This window comes from Carlito syrichta, unplaced genomic scaffold, assembly GCF_000164805.1.
Source record: "Carlito syrichta isolate Samal-C Ts95f unplaced genomic scaffold, Tarsius_syrichta-2.0.1 Scaffold309042, whole genome shotgun sequence".
In the NCBI taxonomy this organism is placed as follows: Eukaryota; Metazoa; Chordata; class Mammalia; order Primates; family Tarsiidae; genus Carlito; species Carlito syrichta.
The window spans coordinates 840,570-846,496 of record NW_007253138.1 but is presented as its reverse complement, the minus strand read 5'-3'; the positions used below and the strand labels follow the sequence as shown (position 1 = coordinate 846,496).

Sequence of the window (5,927 nt, the reverse complement as noted above, 5' to 3'; positions counted from 1 at the left end):
AAAAAAAAAAAAAAAAAAAAAATATATATATATATAGGCAAAGAGAAAAGCTATCACATAGTAAATGCTATGAATTAAATAAAGGAAAGTGAGGTAGAAATGCCCAAGAGGTCTCCTCTAATTCGCTCAGAAAAGTGCCTCTTTAAGGAGGTGACACTTAAGTTGATACCTGAGCGGAATCTGTCATACAGGCTTGAGGTAGGGGTAGAGTGGAGTGGGAAGTCCCAGGCAGAGAATAGCAAACGCAAAGGCCAAAAATAAGCTTAATGAGATATATCAAAAGACATATCAAACAGACAGGGTAACTGCCCTGATCGGAATGAGTATTGTATAAATCAGTGGTCCCCAACTTTTCAGGCATCAGAGACCAGTTTCGTGGAAGACAATATTTTCCCACAGATCGGGCTGGGGAAGATGGTACGGGATAATTCAAGTGCATTACATTTATTGGGAACTTCACTTCTATTATTATTACATTGTAGTATATAATGAGATATAACAAAAATATATATAATGTAAATATATAATATATAATGTAATATAGAATGAAATAATTATGCATAATTATACAATATACATAATTATACAACAATTATGCCACCAGATGCAGCTGCACAACTGAAGTATATCAACTCACTTGCCACTCACTTATAGGGTTTGATATGAATCTGCAAGCAACTGATTATGGTCTCTGTGCAGTCAAACCTCACTGGTAATGTTAATCTGGATTTGCAGCAGCTCCTGAGTGCTAGCATCACCACCTCAGCTCCATTTCAGATCATCAGGCATTCGGTTCTCATAAGGAGCACACAACCTAGATGCCTGGCATTTGCAGTTCACAATAGGGTTTGTGCTCCTCTGAGAATCTAATGCTGCGGCTTATCTGACAGGAGGCGGAGCTCAGATTGTAAAGCCAGGGATGGGGAGCGGCTGTAAATACAGATGAAGCTTTGCTTGCCCACCACTCACCTCCTGCTGTATGGCCCTTCCCATAGCAGTCTGTAGCCTGGGGGTTGGAGACCCCTGTTATAAGTAATGCGTTCGAGCTCAAGAAAATCACTTAAAAGCCTTAAATCTCTTCAACACTGATGACCAAGAATTCATCAATCATAGATTAGGATCTCAATTTTATGCTCCCTTTTAACCCCCCCCCCACTGTCACCGTTGTCCATCTCCCATATGGTAAACATTATTTAGAACTGCTCCATCTTCCCTTTAAAAATCACTATGCCTATCATTCATATTTTATCATATCTTTGGTAGAAGTATTTTAAAAGGGGCAGGGGATCCTACCCAGAAATTGCTCCTGAATTCTTTTTTTTGGAGTCAGAGTCTTACTCTGTCGCCAAACTGGAGTGCAGTGGCATGCTCAAGGCCACCGCAGCCTCAACCTGCTGGGCTCAGGCAATCCTTCCGCCTCAGTCTTCCAAGTAGCCGGAACTACAAGCACGCATTACCACGCCCAGCTAATTTTTTGATTTATTGTAGAGACGAGGTCTCACCATGTTGCCCAGGCTGGTCTCGAACCTGCAGACTCAGGCTGGTCCTCTCACCTTGGCCTCCCAAAGTGCTGGGATTACAGGCTTGAGCCACAGTGCCAGGCCTCTGAATTCTTAAGTGATCCCATTACTTTATATAATACAACCATAAACTAAGGGCAAAGGCCCTGGAGACAGACTAACGGGTTCAAACTCAGGTTCTATTACTTAGTTCTATGATTTTTTTAACAAGTTGCATAACCTTTCTAAGACTCAGTTTCCTCATCTGTAAGATGCCATGACGATTAAAAAAGATAAAATGTGGTATCTTGTGGACATTCAATACTTGCTAGCTACTGCTAATAGAAGTATCTGAGCATTTATTTTATTCAAGGACTAGAGCTGAGCCAGAGGGATTACAGAAACTACAATTTGCTACAGTAAATTGTTTGAGAGATAAAGCTGTCAAACTCCCTTAGGTCAGAGGCTTTGTCTTTTTCCCGTTCATCAGTAAATTCCCTGAATCTAGAACAATGTTTAACACATATTAAACATCAATCTCAATATCTGTTGAATGAATGAACGAGACCCCCATTAAAGGAGCATAAGAGGGCCTGGCTTTACTCCAATATAAAGTTTTCATTCCCTATCAAGATTTTTGACACTGTTATCCTAAGGTACTGTTAAAGATGTTTATTATTTTAATTGCTTGCCAGAAATCTAGAAGTGTTCATAATATTTAGGTACTCAAATGTACTGTAATTAAAACTCCTGAGAGCTGAACACATGGCAGTTCCTGGAGAGTGATGCACCCAGAAAGGGCATGAAAGGTCTATACCTCTTTCCCCACTTCTTGCCCTGTGTATCTCTCCAACCGAATTCTTCCTAATAGCCTTTATAATAAACTGGTATATGTGTTTCCCTGAGTTCTTATGAATGGTTCTAGCAAATTAATTGAACCCAAGGAGATGATCGTAGAAACCTCCATTTATATAGTCTGTCAGAAGCACAGGCAAAACAACCTGGGGCTTGCAATTGGCATCTGAAGTGGGGGGCAGTCTTGTGGGACTAAGTTCTCAACCTGTGAAATCTGACACTGCACTGAATTAGAGGACACCCAGTTGATGGAAGGACTACTTGCTTGGTGTATGGGGAAAAACCTTCAAACAACTGAGGTCACAGAAGTATTTTGTGCTATGAGACTATAAGAGAAACTAAGTTTGTTACTCTGTAGTCTCAGAATTGGTGTCAAAATTTGCTAGAATAACCCTGGCTCACAGAAACATGTGGTTTGGGAAGAAAGATAAAAGAGTGGGAAGAACAACATTTGATTTCTGAGTAGCCATGTGGTCACCAATGGTGTGGAGCTGCAGCTGTGCTGTGCTCACTTACTACAGGTGAAATTTATCAGTGGAATGTAGTAATGGATCAAACTGCCAGGGAGTTGGTTAAATGGATGTATACGTAAATGCAAACTAGTAAGAAAAAAGCGAGTTTTTAAATCCCTGGGTTACTGCTATCTGTAATAGCTGAAAAGAAACTTAGAGTGCTAGGTTGGACCTTGATGCTAGACCAGGCTCAGATTTCAGTGAGTATGAGCTTTGGCCACTAGCCTCAAAGCTGTCCCCTAGAAGAATTCTGCAGAGACACAAAGTTCCTCTAAGACCTCTGCTCACTAAGAAAGTCCACAAAACCAGGAACCAGCAGGTATACTGAAGTGTTTCATTTTGTACATTGGTATCATCTGCTCCCTGAGGGGAACTACCCAACTCCACCTATAAATACTGCGTGAAACACCCCAGATGAAGCAGCTGATGTGCTTCATAAGCAAGCCATGTCAGACTGGTTTTATGATGACTAGGATATTCACCTGCTGAACATGCCCATTTCCAGGTCACAGTAAATGCTGTGGTTAAGGGTGCCCCCTTAATGCAGAGACCCCATATAAACCATACCTGCAAAACCAAGAAAAGAAGCCTTACCAAATTTGCTACTTCAGCTTCCTCTCATGGGTCTTAGAGATGCTAATAAAAACATTAAGAGGTAAGGCAGAGGGCAAAGTCAAAGGATTCATCCCAGGAAGGTGGAAAATTTTAAATGGTTACTAAGAAATAAGGCGAAAAAGAAAAAACTGATGGGGTGAAAGGGAAGAAAAGTGAAGAGTCATGGAACTCATCCCACAGGGTAGACATCTTTTGATGGTTATTAAGAAATGGGATGTGAATGCGTAAGTTCTGGCTCTAAAAAAAAATAATAAAAAGATATGGGATGAATAAAATGAAAATGGATGTGTTAAAGATCTAACACAAAACTATTGAAGACTGTGGAGACCACAGGAAGCCCCTGCTGGTCTCCCAACATTAAGGGGTCCCAAACAAGTTGCTGTATTTACCTCAGTCTGGAAAAATTTTAAGTTAGAAGGCAGAGATTATAATGAGAAATTTGATCTGAAATCCCCTGGGGCAATGGGTAGTTGAGTCAAGATAAAGACTGACAAACAGGCAAAGGTTTCCTGCCTCAACCCCCGGCTGGGGACCCCAAGCCTCAAATACACAAGTGGATGAAATGGTCAAGGGTGGTGAAGAGAATTCCTGGGACTCCTTGAAATGGGAGCCCCAGGCACTGTGGTACCAAGATCCATGGGTGAAGCCCTGAAGTGGGCTACAATTAGATTGAGAGGACGTAAAAATGTAAGAGCTGACAGGATTATGAACGTTGGAAAAGCATTTACCTAAATGCTCTTTTTATTTTATTGAGTTGGAGTTGTACTCTGGCACCCAGGCTGAAGACTGGCATGAACATAGCTCAAGTAGCCTTGACCTCCTGGGCTCAGGCGATCCTTCCACCTCAGCCTCGAGTAACTGGGACTGTAGGCTCACGCCATCATGTCCAGCTATTTTTTTTATTTTTGGTAAAGACAAGGTCTCGCCAAGCTGCCTAGTCTGGACTCAAACTCCCGGGCTCAAGAGGTCCTCTCGCCTCGGCCTCCCAGAGTGCTGGGATTACAGGCATGAGCCACAAGGCCTGGCCTTACCTAAATGTTTTATTGGAATGGATATCATGTCTGGCCAAAATTTGTTGATAAAGTCTTAATGGAGGCTACAGTTATGAAAGTGAGGGTTAATGGAATTAAGACAGAAGTTTATTGGACAGCTGGTATATTTGAACACGCTTCATGTGAGGACACAAAAACTCTACACCCCTTTTCCCATACCTTGCCCTATGGGTCTCTTCATCTATCCTTTATAACATCCTTGACAATAAACTAGTAAAAGTAAAGAAAAAGAAAAACTGCTGCTAAAATTGAACTGTCAGTTATTAGAAGACTCTGTGACAGAATTACCACATATCATTTCATAATTCAAAGTTGATGATCAAGACTTTAAAACTTTAAAATAATAGAGATTGACGTACAAGGCAAAGCTTTGCTTGCCACTACCTTAATAAATAGCCTTTGAAAACTTGTTTAAAACTTTTTTTCTCATGAGTTACCAACTAGATTAATGTTGGCAAATAAATTGATTTCACCTTATCTACGGCATTAAATCTTACACAAACAACATTACCGATGGCCCAGTCACTTAAGAAAAGTCCAAGTCTTTTACAACATCTTAAAAGTTTCAAAAGATTGTTAGCTTAATTTATTGTCTCTTTAGGTCAAAGAAGGACTTTTCAGGGTGATGAAAATGGAGAAAGGAGAAGCTCACCTTTCTAAAAATGAGTTTTCAATTACTATAATTATGCACAATAGAAGACAGCAGCATTTCTGGGCCAAGATTTGATGCTTTGGTCCCACAAGAATTAAATGAGAGCCATGCATAAATTTGGGGCAAGTTCTGCAAAAACCACTTCACCTCTACTGACGCGGAATGAGAAACTCATTGTTAAGGTCCATGAACAGGAATCGATTTTCCAAGACACGGCAGCCACTCTGGCAAAACTACTTCCATCGTCTTCTCTCCAAGAAGCAAAACGGGATGCGTTCAAACCCTGTCTAACAATGACCACGACCGCAAGTAGCTGTCTTAGCCGCCAGCGAGTGGTGAAAGCTACAAAGTAGAATCTAGTCCGGCGAGTCAGCACCTTGGAGGAGCCCAGGCCCAAGGAACCCACACAGCTGGCTATTGTATTGGTCCCCCACCCGTCCAGGGCTGGAAAGACACCAGGACTCTACTAACCCCTTGGAGAGAAAAAGCCAAACCAAAGGGCGGAGCGGTGAATGGTGGGAATCGTTCACAGCGCAAGCCGGCAGGGACACGGGAGTGCTGACAGGCCCCGCTGCCGCTGTCCTTGCCACGTTCCGAGGCGACAAGGCCCTTCACAGCCACCACAACCCACCCGGGCTCTTGTTTAGTCATTCATTCGACAGTCGCGCGAGGGGCACTCCGGCAGGGGCGGCTCTCCGGGCCGCCGCCCCCGCCCGGAACACCTCGGACCCGAGGCGCGGCC

At 42.5% G+C, this 5,927-nt stretch overlaps 1 protein-coding gene across 1 annotated transcript in view; it reads right to left on the bottom strand.

Annotated features, from left to right (window-relative positions):
• LOC103269069 (cytoskeleton-associated protein 5-like) overlaps positions 1-5,927 on the bottom strand; it is a 69,987-nt gene that overhangs the window by 63,727 nt on the left and 333 nt on the right. The window lies entirely within an intron of this gene.